The sequence below is a fragment of the Cimex lectularius genome, unplaced genomic scaffold, assembly GCF_000648675.2.
Source record: "Cimex lectularius strain Harlan isolate CLEC.00 unplaced genomic scaffold, Clec_2.1 scaffold100, whole genome shotgun sequence".
In the NCBI taxonomy this organism is placed as follows: Eukaryota; Metazoa; Arthropoda; class Insecta; order Hemiptera; family Cimicidae; genus Cimex; species Cimex lectularius.
Genome location: NW_019392663.1, coordinates 1379385 through 1404697, shown reverse-complemented (window position 1 = coordinate 1404697; position 25313 = coordinate 1379385). Strand labels below are relative to the sequence as shown.

Sequence of the window (25313 nt, the reverse complement as noted above, 5' to 3'; positions counted from 1 at the left end):
AGAAGCTGGGGATTTAATTTTGAAGGGTTATTTAGTATAACCAAAAGTTGAAAAATTGACTATTCGAACTCTAGGTGTTAATAGTGGTGTTTTGCAAAAAAGGCAGGATTTTTTTGACAGTGACATATTTAAAAATACAGGCGATTTAGTTAAGACAAACCTATTTGTCCTTTTTTATCTGCAGACATATTTTTTTGTATTTTCAGCAGCTATATTGCTTGTTTTCTACTTTCGTTTTCTAACTTCGTCTTTGTTCTTTTATTTATCGATTAGATTTTACCGGTGATTTCTTTACTGACATAAATAATTAGAAAACATTTAACACCAAAGTATCTAAGAAAAGGATACCCCCTAAAATGTGCATAAACTATTTTTCAAGAACTTTCAGCGTAGCAAGTGGTTTTTCCATTAATTTTGTCCTCTGTAGCTGAAATTATTGTTTAACGGTGGTCGTTTAATGGTTCATTTTAACCGGAATTGCAGCCTTATAGATTTTTTTATTGATCATCAAAAGAGAATGTGAGAATTGCTTCTGTTTTTAAGCGCTCCTTTGTCAAAATCACATAATTTACAAGGATTCTAAGCCTAAAATTTATTTTTATAAATTTTCATAGTAAAAAGTAAATTATTTACATTTCCTTTTCCAATTATATCATAATTATAATAAAATATATAATTGGATTCTATTGATGGTAGATCAGATTTATATTAACAGGGTGTTTTAATCGAGTTTTTAAAGTTTTTACCTTGGCTTCACTAACAGATCTTTATAAAACAAACAAAACCGCAAATTATTCTAAAAAGTTCATTTTTCATTGCCTTTTACAACCGTAGGTCCTGAGCTTGTTCTCTTAAAAAGGGGCATTTACGAAGACTCTTACATAGATTTTACATGAATTTGCACCCTAAAAAATTAAGTTTTACCTGTGGTTTTGCAACACCGTTTCATGCCACATTAACGATGGTAATATTTCACGGGCATATATTTTCAGGAAGACGATATTTTAGCACTAATTTTCAGATTGCTAACTTCGTTATAAATTTTAAAAGGTTTGACATACAATTTAACAGATGGCCTATATCTAGGTCTTGGAGTTAAAATGATTTGGATGTTTTGCAAGAATGCACCGGAAAAAAACTCAAAAGGCTATAACTTTTTATTAGCTTATAAAAATATAATAATTGCAGTATTATTTTCATTAATATTGTATATTAAAGTTCAATAAACCTCCTTATTGATAACCCAGACGTGTTGTCTAAGGACGATGAGAAAAAATCTGTGCCTAACAAGAGTTGCTGTAGGAACGAGATTTTAACCTAGAAAATAATTTTTTAAAGAACTTTCAGACTGTTAACTGTTTAAAACGATTTAATGTTGATTTCAACAGATTATTTATAAGTTTTTAGTTAAAAGGTTTATGGCGGCTAAAAAGGGTTGTGAGATCTAGACGGCATGTCGATCTAGATGGCACAGGTGAAAAAAAGTCGGAAGGATGTAATTTGTTAGTAAGATTATAATAATTGCAGTAATGTTCTTATTAACTGTTAGTTAATTAACTTTTCTATTATATAATTATAATAATATTATAATATTATAATATTATTATAATAAAATAATATTATAATTTCAGGAATAACATTCGATTGCAAAACACTTCACCGTTGCCTTCTAGATCTAGATTTGATTAAAAACACTCAGAAGGTTTTATATGTGAGGTTATAATATTATAATAATTGTATTAATTATATTAATTAAATTGTAATCTATATTAAATGTAATAAACAATCTTAAGTTTATTTTAATTTAGTATCTATCTTACGAGTATGCTCTCCTAGAACTATTTACTTTCATAAAATTAGATAGTGCAGGATGATTGAAATAAATTTACTATTTGTGATTTTTCCTTCTGGAAGGTGGGATAATAGGTCATCTCAAAAAAACAATAACCGGCTTTTTTCAATCCATAACGTTTCGGATTTATTTTAAGTCTTCCTCAGGTGAGTTAACGCCTATACTCAGAACAAAGATTTCTTACATTTTTAGACCATTTTAGACCAACATGGTTATCATTTTTTTCCCTTTGCTACTTCCAGTGGTTAAAACATGGTCGTCAGTCAAAACAGTTTATTTTAATAAAATCCAGTGTGATATACATTTAAGTCCTTCAGACTACGAAGAAACGTTTGAAGTCCATAAGAAATTTTTGTTCTGTGTATAGGCGTTAACTCACCTGAGGAAGGATTAAAATAAATCCGAATTCCACCTTCGAGAAGGAAAATTCAGAAGTTAAACTGTTGAGGTCGAAATAAAAAAACATCCAAATTTACTATTATATACTCACGATAATGGACAATAAATTATAGGCAGAACGAAAACAGTGATTATGCCATGCTTTCCCTATTGGCCAGTCCAATATAACGCAACAACAATAGGAATCGATAGCTGTTGTATGCCTAGGTTTTAGATTTGTTTAGGATCGAGGTTATTCACTATTAGGCAGGATCAGTTTAACACCGAATCAATTATTCTACTTAATCGTTAGACCATGAACTATTTTATTTTGCACAGTCTAAAAGCAAAAAAAAAGATAGTGATTGAAGTGACAATCAAAATTGTCAATAGGTAAACAAATAACTACGAAATTTCACTGTACTTATTTTTCACCGTTTGTCTTTTTTCCCGTTTATATCCTGGAGTTGTGTGCCCTGGATTTGACTGGGAACAGTCCCAGAGGAACTAACTTGCCTCTGTTACGCCGCCTTTTGTCCCACTTCCTTTGCCAAGCGTCCGCGTTTGTGTCAAGGGCCTAGGCCCCCTTTTGTTTCCTCAAAAATCTTACTTATTACATTTTCCCCTTTCTTTTCAAATGTAAATAAAACAAATGTATTAAATTACAAATGTATATTTTTTATTTTATTTAAAAGAAGCCTTCTCAAAGCTTAAAGCTACTGCTGGGATACTTAGTTAAACAAAGAACTCCCGACTTGTTTATTAATATATGAGGTCGATCCAATACTAAGGTCGTATCGATCAGTGGAAATGGCCGGAATGCCTTCGCATTCATACAACGTCTTTTCTATAATAACACAATAACAACGTAGTTCGACAATGAATCGATAAACAATCAGAAACTAAATTAAAAAATATATCAAATTTGCAAATATATTAGTGATAGATTCATAGAAAAGAATATATAAATGTATTCTTACAATACACTGCAACACTCGGAAAATAAAAACAAACATATTAAGGGGCTAGACGGGTAACAGGAAAAAATAAAAATAAATAAATAAACACATTGTGAAGTTCATAAGTTCATGCTTTCTATAAATCGAGCAAACCTCTAAGTACAACAATTACATTAAGTGATTAAACCAAATAGTAAGGAATAATATGGATACTATGTATATTCTATAGGAGAAAAAATATTTCGTAAAAGGAAAAAATGGGAAAATAAAATATAATAGGAAAATAGAATAGAAAAAATAGAAAAAAGGAAGAAATAGATAAAGATACTGGAGAGAGTGATAAGGAAAAAATAAGGATAGAGAAAATGGTAAAAAGGAGAAAAAGAAGCGATAAAAAAAGGTTGCGAGTTCGGTCACACGCAATTCTTTAGCCAGAAGAGAAAGAGAGAGAGAGAGAGAGAGAGAGAGAGAGAGAGAGAGAGAGAGAGAGAGAGAGAGAGAGAGAGAGAGAGAGAGAGAGAGAGGTATAAAGGTAGAGAGAGTGTGAGTTAGAAAGTGGTAGAGCGAAAAAGATTGATAGAGATAAAAATAAGAAAGTGTGAGCGTAAAAAGATAGAGTGAGAAACAGAGATAGAAAGAGTGAGAGAGAGAAAGAAAATATAGAAAGGAATGTTAAGGAAAAAGAGAGTGATAGAGAGGGAGAGAGAAAGTGAGCTAGAAAGTGGTAGAGAGAAAAAGATTGATAAAGAGAGAAATACGAGAGAGTGAGAGCGCGTAAAAGATAGAGAGAGTGAGAAACAGAGATAGGAAGAGTGAGAGAGAGAAAATATAGAAAGGAATGATAAGGAAAAAGAGTGAGCAAAAGAGAGAAGAGAGAGAGAGATAGAAAGTTAGCTAGAAAGTAGTAGAGAGAAAAAGATTGATAGAGAGAGAAATAAGAGAGAATGAGAGCGCGTAAAAGATAGAGAGAGTGAAAAATAATGGTAGAAAGAGTGAGAGAGAGAGAAAATAAAAAAGAGGAATTATAAGGAAAAAGAGTGAGAGAGAGAAAGAAAAAGGGAAGAGAGAGAAAGAGGGAGGAGAGAGAGAGAGGGAGAGCGAAAGAGAGCTAGATAGTGGTAGAGAGAAAAATATAGATAGAGAGAAAAATAAGAGTAATACATAGAGAGAGTGAGAAACAGAGATAAAAAGAATGAGAGAGAGAGAAAATATAGAAGAGGAATGATAAGGAAAAAAGTAAGAGAGAGAGAGAAAGTAACACAGAAAGAGAGAGCGAGAAAGAGGGAGAGATAGAGTGAGACAAAATGATAGAGAGTGATAGGGGGAGAGAGAAAGTTAGATAGAAAGAGATAGCGAGAGAAACTGCTAGATAGCGAGATTGAGGAAGAGAGATTGAGAAACAGAGAAAGAAAGAAAGCGAGAGAAAGTAAGAGAGAAACTAGACTGCCGTATGTCATTCTTCAATGAAACATTTATTACTAAAATGATTACCAACATTAAATACATGGCAAGTGAGGATGAACTAAGAAAGAAGGAAGAAAAAAGAGATTTATACAGTAATAACGAGAGATAGAAAATACAGAGAGAGACCAGCTCGCCAACCAACCAAAAATACAGTTAGAGTGTGTGTTTGTGAAATTTTGTACGCTATTATCTCTAACAATAAGTTAATTAACCTAAGAATAATAATGAAAAGGTGGTGTTGTTAACTAACAAAGAGCGTTGGTGTAGTTCTTTATCACTTAAAATTTCAATAAAAAATAAATAAATGAATTAATAATCTCATTGGGGCGTCGGTGACAACGGTTTAAGCGTTGACACGGCGCTCATCACTGTAAGGTAATGGTCTCAAGTTCGAATCCACGGCCCTGCATTCGAACCCGACATACTTACAAATGGGAATTATTTTTTTCAAAAACACCGGCACCCCGAGGGTTGATATAACCTCTGCTGTTGCGAACCCTCGTTGAAAAACAAATCTCTTTCATATCATAACACAATAAAGTAATGAGGGAAGGAAAATAATTGCCATCCAACTTTATCCATTTTTCACTGTAAAAAGACCTACACTACTAGATGTAGATGTAGATGTAATATTTCAGGGTATGGTATACTGCTCCCTTTAAGAGCTATTGTATCCCCTGTGCTCTGCCTAAAGCACATCGGTGAGTCCTATTTCATCAAGAAACTTGATTAATAGGCCCGGTTTCAGTGGTTGTAGTTCTTCTATGGTCACATTGTACATCCCGAAACACTTCCTCCTGCGGGCTAGTGTAGCTCCGCAGTTTGTTAGTAAGTGTGTTGGTGTCTCTTCTGCTTCTTTGCAGAATCTGCATGTGCCATCTTGGATTATTCCAATTTTCTTTAGATGTCCATTTAATCTACAGTGTCCTGTCAGGAATCCTGTTAGGATTCGCAGTCTGTTCCTGCTTCCTTTGACACATTCTGTGATTTCTTTCTTGCCAAAGTTGGTTAGAAGATTCTTGGATTGTCTGTGTCCAATAAGTGAATTCCAAAGTTCGCTCATTTTCTTTTTATCCTTCTGTCTGAGGTATTCGTTGATAGTGTGGATTCCTATTCCACAGAAGGGTTCAGGTCCTATTAGCGGTGTGGCAGCCCCTTTTCTTGCCAGGGTGTCCGCTTTCTCATTACCTTCTACTCCCATGTGTCCTGGGACCCAGCAGAGGCTGACTTTATTCTGCGAGCCTAATGTATTTAATTTGGTTTTGCAGTTCAGCACCATCCTTGAACTAATGGTATTTGAGCTTAGTGCTTTGATGGCTGCTTGGCTATCTGACATGATAGCTATATTCTTGTTTTTGTATCCTTTATTTAGATTGAATTGGATACATCTTTCAATTGCATGAATTTCAGCTTGGAAGATACTGGTGTGCTTTCCCATGGGTTCTGTACACTACTAGATACTACCTACTATCGCTAAATTTTCGTTTTTTTTCAAAAACTTATTTATTCAAAATTAAGAACAACTAAACACTAAATGAAAAATTATCTTTAATGTGACTCAAGATTAGCTAGTAGGGAAAAAAATCAATAATTATGTTGTTTTTTAATACAATTGAAACAAACTAACCTTATTTTTTTCTGTTTCAGGTATGTATTTCTCAACGGTGTATTTTGCAGGTGGTGGATTACTCGGATGATGGTGTGTATCAATTAATTATTTTTCCCGGCATGGGTTCCGAACCCGACCAATCATCGCTGGGATTAGCGCGTTCCTCCTGGGTTAACGTCGTTATACATTTTGATTGGCTATATGGTTTCATTTTCATTACCAACCACTCTTTCTAATTAGATTATAAAAGATTTAATAACTGTTAATCAGGCAACGGAGATTCTAACGTAAAATTAAATTTATTTATCGTGGTAAGGCCGAATATCAATTTTATGTTGAAAAATCGGACCGAATTTGTCAAAAATCAGTGGTATAGAGACATTTTTTATTGTTGACGATCGTTCAAAATGGTTTTTGAACGGTTCAATGAAAAGAGAATTGAAAGAATTGTGTTTTGATCAAATTGAGTTTTAGATTTAATAAATTTCTCCTTCTAGGTTCACCCCGCGCACAGGAAATTGTTTACGCCGCGTTTCATGGAAAACCGAGACCGTGAGAAAACACCACAATCGTCCGTTGCCTTCATTAAAAACAAAGATTTAAAAAAAACTTTTATTGTATTTAGATTATGACTATTTAATGTCATCCTTCAACAATATATAATATATATCGTTATATATGATAAATATTATACAGGGTGTTCGGTTACTCGAGTTACAAAATTTACCAGTAGATTCTACATTCAAAATGGAACCGAAAAGTCCTAATGAACTATGGCCCGAATCTCAACAGTTTCGGAGTTATTCCTCTATTTCTGTTTTTTTAAGATTTCACGACCTTACTTGAAATAAACAATAACTCCAAAATAGAAAGGTATTGGAAAAATCTGTTCATACCATTGAATACTACGTTAAATTTCCAGTAAAATGTGATCAATACTAAACTTGTGAACGTTGGTGAAATAAGCTTTTCGTAGCCAGAACTTTGAAAAATATTTTTTTCAGGGTGGAAAAACTTACTGTGGTGATTCTAAAGTACTATTTCCAAATCTAGAGACCGGCAAATTTCCGAAAACGTACTCCATTTAATATCATTTTTAGAGGTGTAATTGCTTTTTTAATTACTTTCTTCAAAAATGAAGAAATTGATGAAGGGAAGGAAAAAAACAATGATTAACGGATTGGTAAGGTGGAACGATTAAAAAAAAACTTTAGAGATTTTTAATGAATTTGGGTTCGAAACCGAAATAGTGCAATTTTTTACTAACTTATCAACAGGACTGCAACTTTGATTAAAGGTTTTTAGTTGAGATAAACAAGTCAGTGTCACGAGCGAGATTCGAACCCCGGATTATTTTTTATTATTCCCCGGAATAAAAGAGTTTTCAGATTCAAAACATTTTTATTTCATTCATTCAAAATTTCCATAATGTTTTTTTCCTTTTGTTGTAATATTTGCATCTTATAAATTCGTCAACTACGGTTACTTTCCTTCATCAATATTTCAAAAAAAATTTTTACGAGTTGAAAATCCTATTTAGTGAATCTAAACTACCATTTCCAAACCTACAGACCAGCAAATTTCAGAAAACGTACTCCATTTAATATCCTTTCTAGTATTGTAATTGCTGTTGTAATTATTTTTTTCAAGGTAAAGAATTTGATGAAGGAAAAAAGGATTATTTTATTATTATTCCCCGGAATAAAAGAGTTTTAAGATTCAAAACGTTTTTAGTTCATTCATTCAAATTTTCCGTAAGGTTTTTATTTTTTTGAAATCTTTAGTGGCTAACTAAGAAAGGATATTTCAAATTCCATTTCCATCTATGTAACTATTTAGAGATGTAATATATGAATTTTTATGATCATGCATGCAAATACATTTTCACATCTTACATGTATTTGTATAATTTAAATAATGTTTATATATCCCAGGCTCTGAAGATGATCTCAATAAAGATCGAAACGTTGGGACGACAAAGAAATTTTTTTCCTAAACCTACATCACACAAGACCGCATCTCATGATCTCTAAATAATCTTTAATTAACGGACACTAAATACTACACCTACCTAAATATTTAAAACAGTTCCTTGACTGACTGACAGACAACGCACAGACCAAACCGCTGGTTCTAAAGGGATAAAATTTCGATTCCTATAATGACATGATAGCCGCTAAGAAAGGATTTTTTGAAATTCCATCCCCAAGGGGACCGTATTGACAATTTTTTACCATGTATAGTCCGAAGTGAACTGAAGAAAAGAGGAATTTGAGAAACGAGACATTATATTAGAAAGCCTCACTGCATCCCATTAGAAAGGTAGATTAAAACAGAGTCCAAAGTCACATTCGCGGTTAAAAGCTAGTATTTCATACGACCCAACGTACAGATGATGTGCAATCGTTTTTCTTATGCTACTGACCGATACAGTGTCACTTTTCCTATTTCAGGCGCGCAGTTCATCCAATCCTCCGTACGTTTTATGTGGATCCATTTTGAGATGAAGGAATCTATTTTTAACCTTCCAAAGTTCTAGGCCAATATTTGGTCTGATCCTCCTCTGGCCAGATTGGTTGTTCATTACCCAAAATTTCCTTTTGACCTGTTAGGTTTTTCTGTTTTTCAAGGTTTTGTATCTACTCCACGACTATTTTGGATAAGAGAGTTAAGTGCTAATGCCTTTAGGGTCGCTTGGCTCTCTGATCTTATGACGCTTTTTGACCTCTGTTAAAATTTTACATGGATCAAGTTTATTTCAGATTTAAATACCGAGGTGTACTTCCCTAATTGTTTCGAACGATGATACTTTGGATTACCACAGAACATACATGACCTTGTTCAACCACTGGTGTAGGACCATATACTGTAAATACTGTGTAAATACTTTATTTTTTCCTGATTTATTTTTATTTTTTGTAGCGTGAAACGCAGTTTATCCGACGTCAATGTGTTTATTATAGAAGGAAATTATTTTCAGAAACTCAGATTAACTCCAACATTTTTGAGATAAAATAAAACAAACAAACAGATTCATATGTTATTCGTTTACCATTTCGAATATGTTTGAGTTACACGGAATTTTAAGCTTGTAAGTTTTTTGTAAAAGGGCAATTTGCGCCCTTCTCCCTTGTTTAACAGCGATGAATTATTCCTCGGGCCGATTATGCCTCAACGACCGCTCTGACTTCGGGTTACAAATTGATGGTTTGTCGTGAACGGTCCTGTTTGGAAAATCGATGACGCAAGGCTAATCTCCCCGATTCGGATTTATGGATAAGTGTAATAAAACTGTTTGTTCGGACGGGTTACTAGATTGGACGAGCGGACAAATGATAAAATATACAATATTGTAGTCATTTAATGCTACGTGCTTCGTTAAAATTATAGTTGCCCTTATACAGCAATTATTTCTAAATTCAGCTCTACCTTTTTGGGTTAAATTAAACATCTATAATTCAAATTTTAAAGTGTATTATGATGAAAATTACTATAGTCCCACATTGTATAATAAATTCCTCGTTCCACTATTAAACTATATTACTCAAATGGGTGCTGAGGAAATGTCGTGACTCAATGGCAAAATGCCACGGTTTATCCGAGGGTTCCTGGAAAACCAAAGATTCCCTGACAGGCTGGGATCCGTGCTATCCAGGGTTACGTTGAGAAGAACGGAATCCCTCAGGGAGCTGTGATAAGCGTCACGCTCTTTATGGTGGCGGTGAACGGGATCGCCGTCTTCGTCCCCCCGCAGATACGAAAAATGTGAGAGAGATGGCCCCCGAGAGCCGGAAACGAAAGGAAAAGATAGTTCACTAATTTCGTGGTCCGCTTGACCAATTAATTCATTACAATTAATTATGGTTGAAAAATGGCAAAAGGAGGGAAAACTCATAAGGTGGGGTTGAGATGGGGAGTTGATGTCCGAGTGGATCGGGTCACGATAGCTCAGGTGGTAGAGCAGCGGCGTATCTAGCCGAAGGTCGTGGGTTCGAATCCCTCTCGTGCCATTAACTTTTTTTCATCTCGACTAAAAACCTTAATTAATTGGAAAAGATAGTGTTAACCAGTTAAGGATAGACCATACCCGACTGCCACGCGGCCACCTGCCGGGTCAAAACTTACGCCGGTGTCCCGTTTGTAGAGAAACTTTCCTTTGTGTGTAACATCTGTTCGAAGAGTGCCATGCCTTGGCTCCTTATAGGGGACGAGTAAGCATGAGCCCTGACAAGATGGTGCTACTCCGGCGAGCGGGTCTCCTTGGTGGTGCTTTCCTATCTGTAAATATGAAATATAATGTGTCTATGACCATATGAATATAGATATATTTATTTATAGGTTTAAATATTGTGTTTGTAAATAATTAAATTGTGTAATTAATGTACAGCATAGGGCCGATAGCGGAATATTTAGTACCCAATCGACCATAAAAGCGAGCGGGGCTGAAATAACATCACTCTTGGTAGCCCCGACATAAAAATTTAAAATCTAACAAAACTCAAATGGGTTTTACGTCAATAACATTATAACTTAATTAGCACATTAAAGTTTTAAATAATCAATACAAATAAAACTCGGCATAAACTTTTGATTATAAACGTCCAATAGGTTACGATCAAAATTTAATAGAATAGTTTTTACGTCGCTTTAATCTTCATAATAATTAATCTTTCTATGATAAATAGAATCTTAAATCTTAAATAAAATAATAATATACTGGCTGAGCCTTCCCTCTGGCTATCAAAATTCCTGAGAGCTCACTCCATAGATGAGGAAGATCCAACGATAAACGAGTGGTGACATCTTCCGATCCTGTCAAATAAGGAAACATTAATGAGACAATATGGATATACTCTTCGACGCGATGCAGTAGATACACTAAAAAGGGTTAAAGATATGACAGATGAAACACGTTAAAACTCATGTCTAAGAAACTGTATTGTCGACTACTATGGGCATAAAATGATTTTTCTTGATGGTTCATGATTGAAAATAAAAGAAATATATATGTCCAATAAATCTCGCTTGAGGATATCGCATTTCTCTGAAAGATTCGCTCTAATAACATAAGTGTTACCCAAGAACAAGTCGGATGACATCAGGGCTCCGGTATAGGCCCAGATGCTGGAATATAATGATATATGACCCGTCACTCAACATAGGAGGTGCAGGCGTTTGCTGACGACTACAAGCTTGTGATGCAGAAGAGTGGAAAGATTAATGACACTAAGTATTACTAAAGGATACAAAATATCATATGAAGCACGTGCATCCTGGAAGGAGAAATTCCAATAGGCTTAAAATAAGGGAAATTGTCGAAAAAAATAAACTGAAGAATGAAAATAAACCAAACTTGGTTAATGGCTATTTCCAGCCGAAGCAAGCAAGTTAAGATGAAAGAAAATAGAAGGATATAATAGCCATTGATCAAAGAAAACTCGACAGAGGAATTTATCGGGGGATGTTTTAAGCTGGTAGTACAATTTTCACACCATCAAGCTACATGATTAACAATTTTGAAAGCGTTCCATAAGGGGTGTCAGTGACCGCAAAGGTTTAGGCGTTGACACGGCGCTCATCACTGTACCGAAAAGGTTTCAGGTTCGAATGCAGGGCCGCTGGATTAAAAAAATTATAACATTACAATAGGTTCAGTAAACGTTTTATTCAGAGTGTATGTAAAGTCTATGAAATTGAGCAGTAGTGTATCAATAGTTTGCAAATAAATTTATATATTTGTTAAATTTTAGCTACCAACGACCCATTTCAATAGGCATAAACATTCTATTTATTACTTCCTTATTTCATAGCGTGTTGACCACCGTGATTACCGAGGTGCACCTGTCAACACAATAATGTACCACCACAATTTAGGATCCACGGAGCTGCTATTTATAGCTCATCTGCGCTGATTAATTCGATTATGTTCGGCTATTTTATTTTGTACAATGTCCTGTGTTAAAAATTGGAAGATGTCAAACTTTTTCAGAAAAGTTAGTTGTTTTTATTCTTTAAAACATAAGTTTCAATGTGTGATGATTATTGACCGATAATCGATATTTATTTAGAAATCGTGAGATGCGGTCTGGTGTGATGTAGGTTTCAGAAAAACATTTTCTTTATCGTGCCAACGTTTCGATCTTTATTGAGATCATCTTCAGGGCTCAAAGTGTTTGTCTTCTGTGTAATTGTGCCATTCTTGCGTGTCGGTCGAGAATGCCGAAATAAGTTTTAATATTGTAAATTATCCATTTACGTTTTAGTGGTCAATAGACCAAGTTACTTCTTTCAATTAATTATTCTTTGTATGTAAGGTCTTAGTTGAAATAAAAAAGTCACGAGTGGGATTCGAACCCACGACCTTCGGCTAAATAAGCCGCTACCCTACCACTTCAGCTATAGTCACTAAGGTCGTGGGTTCGAATCCCGCTCGTGATACTGACTTTTTTATCTCAACCAAGACCTTGCATAGAAAGAATAATTAATTGGAATTGTAAATTATGTTTAACTTCGTATATTATTGATAATCCATAGTTGCAGTCTCGATGAAAGTTTGTTATGATATACCTAAACTGATCGACGAAGGGACTGAGCGTTTTCTTTCAAACCATTCTTATTTATTATAGCATTATTCTTGCTTTTAATATAAAATTATAATATTGAAGGCAGATATTAATTATATCGATTAAATGGTAGACGTTATAAAGTAAACCTAACGCCTAGGCATAACCTGATAGACAAACCAAACGGATTCAACTGTTTAAAGGCTTGAAAACTGAAAAGTTGGTTACAGCTAAATTCTTAGACTTCAAAGTAGGTTCTCATTTTTTTCTACTATTATTAGTTATGCAAGAGTTTCACATTTAAAATAAGAGAGGTTTTCTATATATTTGTAGACTAGATAGAAGGTAATTTATGGCTATTTAAACTTAGTTTAATAAGGCCATTATATTTAGTGTTTGATTGACCAAATTACTTTTTTCAATTAATTAACATTTTTATGTAAGGTTTTAGTTGAAATGAAAACGTTAATTAATTAAAAGAAGTAATTTGGTCAATCAGACACTAAATATAATTGACTTAGTAAACTAAGTTTAAATAGCTAATTAAATTAAATAGTTAATTAATTTGTTTACTAAATGGGATGTTTCAGCTTGTTTTCCACATGAAATAATTTACATAGAGTTTTAGTTTAAAACATAGTCTATTTTATGTTTTTAGTAGTCAATTGACCAAATTACTTCTTTCAATTAATTATTCTTTTTATGTAAGGACTTGGTTGAGGTAAATATAGTCTATCAAAATTAAAAAACAGTCTTTACAGAGGTTTGACTTATTAGCAGATATTGAAGGGGATTATTAGCTTTTTGATATTAAATGTAGATTTGGATTTCGTTATTATTTTATAGGTTTCAGCCTAAAAAATTCTTTTCAAATAGGTTTTTCATCCTAGAACATTCATCCTCGGATTTATACTTGTGTATATCAACAAGAATACTTACTTTTTTACTACTTGCTTTATTTAAAATAGTTATAGTAAAAAAGGTTACTGCGTACGTAGGTTTGTTGACGTTACGTTGGATTTGTGGATTTTATCTAGGTTTTTGGTGAAGACCCTTATTCATAAATAGACCGACGAAGGAACTGAGTAGTTTTTCCTTTCAAATTGCCCTGACCTCTGATTGTTCATATAAAATTACAAAATTGACGGCTGATGTTAATAATATCCAATAAAGAGTAAATTTTATTAAGTAAACTTTTTGCTATTAAGGTTTACCTAAACGAAATACAGTGGTTTTTGTAAAGAAAGAAAACACGTGGATCCGACTATACAAAGTTTTACAACTTTAAAAGTTGGTTAGTGCTAAATCGTTTGAATAAATAGAAATACACGTTTTTGTTTAAAATGATAGGTTTTACATGGTGTTTTAATTTTAAAAACATATAAGTTATGCACATATTTTTAGACTTGATAGTAGGCTACTTATGAAGTTTTACCTTTAATTAAAGGGGGCAGGGTTCTAAATTTTACTAAAAATATTAGTTTTTTCATGGGCTTTCAATCTAAAAAAGGTTATGCACATATTTTTAGAGTTGATAGTAGTCTACTTATGAAGTTTTACCTTTAACTGAAGGGGGCAGGGTTCTAAATTTTACTAAAAATATTAGTTTTTACATGGGCTTTCAATCTAAGAAAGGTTATGCACATATTTTTAGACTATTTAGAAAGCTAATTATGAATTTTTACCTTAAACGGAAAGGTAGGTGCTAATTTTTACTAAAAATATTAGTTTTTACATGGGCTTTCAATCTAAAAAAGGTTAAGCACATATTTTTACAGTAGATAAAAGGTTACTTATAAGATTTTATGTTCGACTAAAAAGGTGGTTCCAGTTTTTACTAAAAATGTTAGGTTTTAAGATGAAGGTCCATGTATCTGCTGGGATTTTTTAGAATTCTCTTTCTCTTTTTCAGAACTAGAATTGAGGTATTTTATTTTTAACCGCGTGCTTAACATTCAGAATTAACCGACTGATTACAGACTTTAAAAAAATAATAATTTAAGGTGGCTTTTCCTTTGTTGGTATGGAAAAAAATTAATCGAAACTTTTACTATAAATTGGAAGATGAAGAAATTTGAAGAAAAGTCAATTATTTTAATTCTTAGCTGTGGGTCGGAGAGTTTATCTAAACTTATTACTCGTTCTTTGTCTTACTCTTTATTGGCGTTAATAACTTATTAAATTTATTTTGAATTGATATAGTTTTTTTTGTTTTTACTGAAAAATAGTAGGTTTTCCCTTTTTACTAAATGAGAGGTTTTGACATGAAGGTCCATGTATATGCTGGGATTTTTTAGAATTCTCTTTCTCTTTTTCAGAACTAGAATTGAGGTATTTTATTTTTAACCGCGTCTTAACATTCAGAATTAACCGACTGATTACAGACTTTAAAAAAATAACTTAAGGTGGCTTTTCCTTTGTTGGTAGGGAAAAAAATAATCGAAACTTTTACTATAAATTGGAAGATGAAGAAATTTGAAGAAAAGTCAATTATTTTAATTCTTAGCTGTGGGTCGGAGAGTTTATCTAAACTTATTACTCGTTCTTTGTCTTACTCTTTATTGGCGTTAATGACTTATTAAATTTATTTTGAATTGATATAGTTTTTTTTGTTTTTACTGAAAAATAGTAGGTTTTCCCTTTTTACTAAATGAGAGATTTTGACATGAAGGTCCATGTATATGCTGGGATTTTTAACACATAACATTCAGAATTAACCGACAGGCTTAACAAAAAGAATTTAGGTTGACTTTTCCTTTGTTGGTAGAGAGAAAAATTTAATCGAAACTTTTACTAAAAATTGGAAGATGACGAACATTTGAAGAAAAGTTATTTTTATTCTTAGCATATGGGTCTGAGTGTTTTTTGTAAACTTGTTACTCATTCTTTGTCTAACCCTTTATTGGCGTTAACGACTTATTAAATTTAATTTGAATTGGTATAGTTTTCTTCGTTTTTGCAGAAAAATAGTCATATTTAAGATAACATTATGATGATTTTCTTTCAGCAAATATAAAACAGGTTTGTAAGTGTAAGTGTGATGTTTGTAAATGTAAGTCATTAATCTGTTTTGTAACGGGTGAGGTTGCTCCTTTCAAAGGTCATTGTGGTTTTAAGAAAATAATCCTAAGACACAAATAAACAGTATGATTTTTTTTTGTTTTATCAAATCTAATCGTTTAATTATGTATACAAAAATAGATATTCAATGATAACTCGGTACACCCATCAGAAAACTAACTGGCGTTGTAACGGCGACATTATCGTAGGCAGGTCTGGAAGGTTGGCAACAGTGAAGGCCAGGGCATGCCCGCCGAGACGACTTCGCGATATTCGCCGCAGTTCATTAGTGATTATCGGCCCAGACTTGTATTTAACGCCGGAGATTTCAACTAGGAAGTCGCTCTTCTTTCAGGAGGCCGGGGAACGAGCGGCAACGATACAAAGTAGGATCCAATTATGCTTACTCTACATGTCATTGCCTGTCACCTCAAACATTACCATATATTTTCAATGAAATCCGCGAAATACACGATTTCTTCCTCAGTGAACAGATAAACTTTGTTTTTTAAGCATGGGTGTTTTCAAGTGATGAAGACTTGAGTAGTTTGCATGGGTTTACTACCAATGGTCTGATGACTGTTTACTTGCACTAGTCTATTTGGTATTTTTTACTTCGATGGCAGACGTTATTACCGGTGAATTTTCTACAGTTTTTTACACGTTTATTGCATGTTTGTTTATCTATTAGATAATGCGACTATCAATATCTCAAATTGATTTTGATAAGTGTCATTGGGATTGTTTTTTACGTGGACAAATTAATTTTTGATTTATATATTTAATAATAGTACATGATGTTTTGTAGATTTATCGACCAACTTGTGCAGATAATGTTCTCTCGGTTGTTATCAGGGATGTGGTAAAAGAAAATATTTTTAATTTGAATTCTTCGCCTAGTTTTCGGAAACTTTATTGTGCCTTCTTCAGGGCTCTACAAAAGGATACATTATACATTTTAATTTTGGCGAATTTAACATCAAATTTGTACAGAGTAATTAATTAAGGTTTTTCATCTCAACTAAAAACCTTAATTAATTGTCATGTATTAATTGATCAAGCGGACCACGAAAGTAGTGAATTTATACAGAGTGTTCGGCTACTCGTGTTACAGTAGATTCTACATTTAAAAAGAACCAAAAAGTTCTAATTAACCTGTGGCGCGAAAATCAACTGTTTTAGAGTTATTCCCCTTTTTCTGATTTTTTAAGATTTCACGACCTTACTTCAAATAAACGATGATAACTCCAAAATAAAAAAGTTTTGGCCAAATCCGTCGATACCATTGAAAACTAAGTTCAATTTCCAATAAGATGTGATCAATACTAAACTTGTAAACGTTGGTGAAATAAGCATTTTAGTAGCCAGAACTTTGAAAAATAATTATTTTTTCAACGTTGAAAATTCACTATGCTGATTCTTAACTACAATTTCCAAACCTAGAGACCAGAAAATTTCAGAAAACGTACTACATTTAATACCCTTTTTAGTGGTATAATTCCTCTTTTAATTACTTTTTTCAAAGATGAAGAAATTAATGAAGGAAAGAAAACACCGTGGTTGACGGATTCGTAATGTGGAAAGATTAATAATAATAAAAAATATTTTTAAAAACTTAAGGAAATTTTGAATGAATTTGTTAAACTTTTTTTTATTTTGTGTTCGAAACCGAAATAGTGCAATTGTTTACATATTTACCAACACGACTGCAACTTTGATTAACGATCATTGTACTATTAGTCCCCGGAATAAAAGAGTTTTAAAATTCAAAACGTTTTTAGTTTCGATTTTCGAACCACAGTTAATTAAAACTTTTCGGTTCTATTTTAAATATAGAATCTACTGGCAAAGTTTGTGATACGAGTAGCCGAAACCCTGTATATATTTGATGTTAAATTGGCCAAAATTAAAATGTATGATATACCCTTCTGTAGAGCCCTGAAGAAGATAAATAAAGTTCCGAAAGGTTGGCGAAGATTTAATATTAAAGATATTTTTTTGACGACATCCCAGTATCAACCAAGAGTTAGTAAATGACATAAACACTGTTGCTTTTATTCCAGTTTGTTTTTAAAATTAAATTTTCCGTTTTTATTTAAGCAGTATACTCTTGAAATCATTAATATAAGATCCGGTTTTTGTTAGTTATCTTTCTTTGAAATTAATAGTCTTAAATTTTCCGCAGGACAATTAAATTAATACACGCTGTTGATTTATAAAATTAAAAAAAAAACAGCAGAAAAATCTTTTGTTTTGACCTGTTTGAAATCTAGAAAAATACATAGAATAAAACGCCCTTCCTGTTTAAGTTTTATCTTTCTTCTTAATTTTTCAAGACTTTACAAATGTTAAATATTTAAAATGTAGGTTTTGTTTTATCGAAATACTTTTTTTGTTTTAATTGCACTAATTTTCTTATTTATTCGTATTAATACTTACTTTAAGAATTCTACGGTTTAGGAACCTTTTTTAAATAACTAGGTAAAATATTGAAACTTTAGATAAGAAAATATCGACTACAATTTCATTACAATACTTTTATTTATCGCTTTATTCTTAACTTTATTTGTTGTTATGCATTTTAATCTGTACAGGAAAACTTTCTGTACTAGTCTTGAGAAAAACATAATTATGAATCGTATTACCTCTTCTTCTTATATTTTTGTTATCTGGTTCTAGCATTGAGCATTTTCAATTTTATATTAAAAATACTGGAATAAATTTGATAAATCACTCGCCTTTCGTCGATCGAAATGCCGATAAAAATGGATAGGAAGTTTGATCGCGTTTTGTCAATTCTTATTTTTATTACGTTCGAAACCAAAAGTGGTAATATACATTTTGCCTTGCAGACTATAGGTAATATTTTCAAAATCTTGATGAACGGGATGTATTTCTAGACAGATGGACGAAGAAATTGAGTGAATTTTTTTTATAATTGCAAAATGGACCTATCCCTGATTGTTAATATAAAATTATTATATTGAAGGTGATATTAAACATATGATATTAATGATATAGTAATGGTAGTTATGGTATAAAAATAGACGTAATGGCGTGTAAACCTACATACAGTATGTAACCAGCAAACTGTGGTTTTTGAAAACAAAACACATGGATTCAACTTTATAAAGGTTTTGAAAAATTGAAAAGTTATAACTAAATTTACAGAGTAAAAAGTGGGTTTTATTTTTCATTAATAATATCAGGCTTGACATGGGATTTTAATCTTAAAAAAAGAAATAATATGTATATATTTTTATGCTAAATAGAAGGAGACTTGAGTTTTTAACAGAAAATGAGATTTTTATCTTTTTGTACAAAATGGGTGGTTTTAACAATAAAAGCTTGTTTTCTAAATGAAATTTTACGTAGGTTTTAACTTAGCAAAATAGTCAAAAAATATTATTTTCAGTTTTGATTTATTAGCAAATAATGTGTAGAATTTTTAGCTTTTTAGCCTTAAAAGTAGATTCGTGTTTTATTATTTGTACTAAATTGTTTTCATATGCGTTTTTTTACACTCTGGCATTACAGCATTGTGTACTTATCAATAGGTATATTCATTTTTTTACGGCAGGCTTGGTTAACATGTGGTTAAATCTAAAAAATAAGTTATTCATATATTTTTTCGACGTTATGTTAGAATTTTTTTTAATCTCTGAATCGTAGGTAAGCTTATGTGGCGGTTTAATCTAAACGTAGGGTATACATAGATTTTTCGCACTATTTAGTAAGTTGTATGTCTGTCAAATGAAATGGCCACGGAGAGCTTTAGTGAAGTATACTTCATTTTAAACTTATTAAATTTATTAGTTTCGTGGTCCGCTTGTCCAATTAATATCTTACAATTAATTAAGGTTTTCAGTTGAGATAAAAAATGGCAAATTGACATTTGAAAAATGGCGAAAAGGAGGGAAAATTCAAAAGGTGCGGTTGGGATGGGAGGTTGGTGTCCGAGTGGATCCAGGTCACGATAGCTCAAGTGGTAGAGCAGCGGCGTATCAAGCCGAAGATCGTGGGTTCGAATCCCGCTCTTATCATTGACTTTTTTATCTCAACTAAAAACCTTAATTAATTATAATATATTAATTGGTCAAGCGGACCACGAAATTAGTGAATTTAATAAATTGTTTGTTGTATAAAGTGATTTCGTCTAAAATTACTGTACGAATAGATTTTCAAATTAAATATGTCGTTTGACATGGTGCAAACAGTATCGTGTAAAGAGATTTTTAAACTTAATTTTTGGCGGCACTTGGTGCTTCGGCCTCAAATTATTATATACCTTGATTTTCAAGGTAAATAGTGCGTTGTATTTGGCACTTTAGCTTAAAAGTATTGTATAACAGTTTTTCAAAGTAAAGTTTTGGCTGTGCATGGAGCTTTATATTATGGTATACATAGATTGTAAAGTTCAATAGTAGGTTGTGCATGGTGCTTTTCCACAAAAAACTTCGGATGGTTAGAAAGACATATGGTGCTTCATACGCATAATTATTTACAATAAGTAGTATGCAATGTTTGTCTTTTTGATCAAGAAAGGAGATTTAGTTTACTAAATGGTAAATTTAGCAAAACGATTTTGTTTTAAAAGATTTGTTTTTGTTAATTATAAAATATTTTGAAGTGATTTTAAGATGAAAAGAGATGTACGTTGATTTTAAATAAATATAATTTTGTACAAAATTTTTGGCGTGGGTTTTAATTAAAATATATTCAAACACAAAACAAGGTTCTCTACATAATAATTTTTTTATTTTTCATAATTCTTACTAAAAACACAATTTATTATAAAAAAATCTCACAATCGTAAAAATAACTAATAGGTCAATACTAAACACGACTATACAACTGACAATAAAATTTAACTACAAACGTGAGACTCAGAAAAGTGAAAGTTCATTCATTAGTGCGTCTCGGAAATTAGCATCTTTTGAACTTTTAAAAGAAGAAAGTTTCATTTCTGCCGTCCTTTTGTTTTATCTAGTTGAATATGTACTTGTTTTTCTGTCTTTTTCGGCTCAGAAAAGGATTTAATGTAGGAAAGACGTGCTCGGGATGGAAAATCAAAACAAAACTAACCGTCCACTGGTAAATAATTTCATGTCTAAGACCTTATGCAACAACGTGAAGGTTTCTACAAGCAACAAGCCTTCGAGTCGTTGTTCCAGTTGCATAACCTCCGCGAGTAATAACAACTTTCATTATTAAATTTCATCGTTTACTATTGTAAACGAAAATAAAAAAGAAGGACCATATGTCAATCTAATTTTAACGAATCGTGACTTTAAACAAAAAAAGTCTGTTGTAAAAAGCGTAGCAGGAGGTTTCGAAACAACTTGTTTTGCAATCAATAACTGATTACCATAGAAACACCATTATTAAAATTTTATTGCAAAAATTTGAAAAGCTTTCGACTTTAATTTTTACTTCGACAGCAGGGCCTGAGATTCTTTGTCAACTTATTTGCAAATCAATTGATTAAACTTTACGTAAGGTATTGATTGAAATGAAAAAACTAGTGTCACGAGCTGGATTCGAACCCACGACCTTCGGCTAAATACGCCGCTGCTCTACCACTTGAGCTATCGTGACATCGAACCACTCGGACTCCAACTCCTCATCTCTCAAAAAGGAGGGAAACTTCGAAAGGTAGATTGGGTTCGGATCCCGCTCGTGACAGTAGCTTTTTCGTTTCAACCAATACCTTACATAAAGATTAATTAATTGAAAGATGTTATTTGATCAATCGGACGACGAAATATAATGGATAAAATTATAATATTGATGATATCCGTTATATGTGAGATAAAAAAGATAACTGCTTTAAATCTAATGACCTTTAATGTTAAAATATATATAAGATATATCATCAATATTATAATTTTATCCATTATATTTCGTGGTCCGATTGACCAGATAACTTCTTTCAATTAATTAATCTTTAGGTAAGGTATTGGTTGAAATGAAAAAGCTAGTGTCACGAGCGGGATTTGAACCCAATCTACGTTTCGAAGTTTCCCTCCTTTTTGAGGTTGTGAATTGAGCCGAAGGTCGTAGGTTCGAATCCCGCTCGTGACACTTTTTTATTTTAACCAATACCTCACATAAAGATTAATTAATTGAAAGAAGTTATTTGGCCAATCGGACCTCGAAATATAATGGATTATTTGCAAATTTTTCATTTAATTAAAAAAAGGTTTCTTAGTGAATGTTTTTTACCAGAACTATATCAGCAGGCCACAAAAGCCAAATAGTAAGGATTCCTTTGCGAATTCCTCTTAGATGTTAACCCCTTGGAGCAATTAGACGAGGTATGTTGTCCGAAATGTACCCAAAACGTGAGAAAAGCTTAAAACCAAGATTTATCATTAATAATTGAGTATCGTAATTCAAACTTACTTGTAAATATAAACTCTCTTAAAACGTACCTTCGTACAAATCCTTCTATAAAACAAAACTTCTTTTTACACGTAAATCCTTCAATTTAAGCTGCTTAAAAGTAAATAAAAAAACTTACGAATGGCTTAGAAATAATATTTACATTGAAAATGCAGTTCTTGACAGTAATAAAAACAAATAAATATATGACCGGTAAAAATTATGTTTTATAATTGAGCGTTTCTAAATGCCAGTGTATTGGCGCAATCTGATTGTAATCGCAGATCGGCCAAGTCAGGATTTTTCGAATATGTACTTAATGAATGACGTCAATAATCCTTGGTTCATCTCTACTTATGGTAAAACAGATTTGATATAATCTATCTTACAGGTAAAATTCTAATTATAATCTGATAAATAAATATGATTGTAGAAAGGTTTATGATTCTACCATGAAGATGAATTTTTTTAAAATAGTAGTCCGATAGTAACAAGACAGAGGCAAGGCAAAAAAAAATTTGCTGTACACCGAATATATCATTTTGAAAAAAATGAAACGTTAATGTACAACAAAATAAGTTTAACTTGGGTTTAAGAGCAGGATGTGAGCACAAAAATATTTTTATGCATTACAAATATAAACAAAAATCAGATTAATACAAATTAGTAGTAGCAAAATACATTCAATTTATTTGACTATAGTCATTTTATGTAATTTTTAAATATGTAATTATTTTGTTAATGTATTACTTATAATTTTTTTTTTTTGATTGGGGCTTCCGACATCTAGGTCATTTCAGCCCCCAACTATGTCTATATTCTATTTACCCTTTCAAACACTACATTCATACAAATATCATACACATAACTACATCCATACAGTACACTCATTCCGTTTGGTCGGTGGAGTACTTGATATTCCTCCACCGACCCTATATTCAAACTAATCTAGATTGGGGTCGATGGAGTACTTTTATAAATATTCCGCCATCGACCCCGAACACACACTCATACGCTCTCATCGTTCGAGGGGTGATGATGACGTTATATTTCACCCTCACCCCTCGCCATTCACGCTAATAAATACATGCACTGAGACAAAACATATAGACAACACATAAGACATATTATATACAATAAAAAACCCAATTTCCCCTAAAAAGCGGAACAGGGGACTCTGAAACTCGCTACCGTGTTCGAGAACTCTTCTTACGTCCGGCGGCATGCCTACACGCTCTCTGTATGGAGCGAAGGCATGACACGCCTCTATTATGTGGGACACATCGAGCAACCTTTCTCTGCATAAGGGCCAAAGCCCGCGCAGGAGCTCATGTGCCAACCAATTTCTCTTATTTAATTATACATAGTTTAAAAAAATTAAATTTTTCATAAGAAGAAAATGAATTTATATCAATTTTGTTTTAGTATGAATCTTCATGCTACATTACATACATTGCTATAATGCTCGGATGCGTTTACTGTAGGAACAATAAATTTTATGAACATATTTGTTCTTGTAGTGTAATTGAAGTAAATAGATAAAAGTTTATAAATACGAAGACATGAATATATCAAAAATAATTATTTGACTTTTAACACTTTAAAATCAACGTAGTTATTTTGTGTTATACCTTCTATGTTTATTTGGAAAATATTTTTATTCTAGAATTTTGAGCAGTAATTATTGGAGAGATCGTAGATTTTCTGGTACCACCCCCAACTAGGATGCCATATGTTGTCAAGTATTGTGCTGTACCATATCTCATTTTGCTGATAATGTAAATTTTATTTTCGCTAGTTACTACCATCGACATGCGGCTTCATAAGGACATATTAATAAGTAGTAATTTCAGTTATAACCAAGCTTAACTTTCAACTTAATAAATCCATTATATTTCGTGGTCCGATTGACCAAAAAACTTATATCAATTAATTAATCTTTTTATGTAAGGTATTGGTCGAAATGAAAAAGTTATTGTGACGAGCGGGATTCGAACCCACGACCTTCGGCTCAATTCGCCGCTGGTTTAACCACTTGAGCTATAGTGTCACAAAGCTCAAGTGGTTAGAGCAGCGGCGAATTGAGCCGAAGGTTGTGGGTTCGAATCCCGCTCGTGACCATAACTTTTTCATTTCCATCGCTACCTCACATAAAAAAATCTCAAGTTAATTTTTGATTTAAAACAAATCAGTTTACATCTCACCGCTTCTATTCGAACCAATTTATTATTGGGATTTCGTTTATTTTTAATATCCGCCGACTTTTTCCATTATAAATACGTCCGCATAAACGCAGGTGTGAAATGCAAAGAAATGCGGTCGCTAGAAAATCGGCGAAGTCGACAAAATCGTTGATTCTGTTCACCCTGGCCTCGTTCGCTCCAATCTGCTTCCATCGGCAGAAAGTCCTCAGTACAAACATTTCATAGTAATTCCTACCAATTCGTCTAGCTGGGCAAATAGATAAAAAAATATAATCCGGCGATTATTTATTAAAATATAGATATTCTAAATGAAAGGCAGCCAACATTTCTTGAACATTGTAAAACTTTGTTATGTTTAATAATCGTTAATTATTAACATTTTTTCATACAATAAGAGGGCTTAATTAACTTAATAAATATTAATAACAAGGTACATTTTAATATATTACTGTTATTATTTAGGATGTAGATCATAGGGCTTTGTTCTCGTAATTTCTATAATAATTTGAAAGCATAAAAATTAGTTAATTTAAAATGCTCTAAGACTCTTGATTCACGAGACCCATTGTGTAATTTGACATTAATCCTTTTGTATATTAAATTATAAAATATAATTAACGGACGTAGACAATCCACCTTCTCATTACAACATCACTTTACAACTTTTGACATTTAAAACTAAGGAAGGTAATTAATGATAATTGATTAACTTTATGTACGGTAACAGTCCATTCATTTGTGCTAACCCGAACTGTTTAAACATTATTTCTTCCTTGATTGCAGAAGAGTTTCAGAATGAGCAATGCTCTGTCACAAAGTATGCTATTTCCTCGTTTCTCC

The 25313-nt window shown here is 32.4% G+C and overlaps 1 protein-coding gene across 7 annotated transcripts in view; it reads left to right on the top strand.

The window, feature by feature from the left end:
• Positions 1-25313, top strand: part of LOC106663561 (TLD domain-containing protein 2) — a 357519-nt gene that overhangs the window by 166239 nt on the left and 165967 nt on the right. The window contains exon 1 of one of the 7 annotated variants that reach the window (XM_024224944.1): positions 16073-16271. The exons of the other annotated variants lie outside the window; for them this stretch is intronic. The gene's annotated coding sequence lies outside the window, so the exon portion shown is untranslated. Of the gene's footprint in view, positions 1-16072; positions 16272-25313 lie in introns of those variants that run through there. 7 annotated transcript variants of the gene reach the window in all.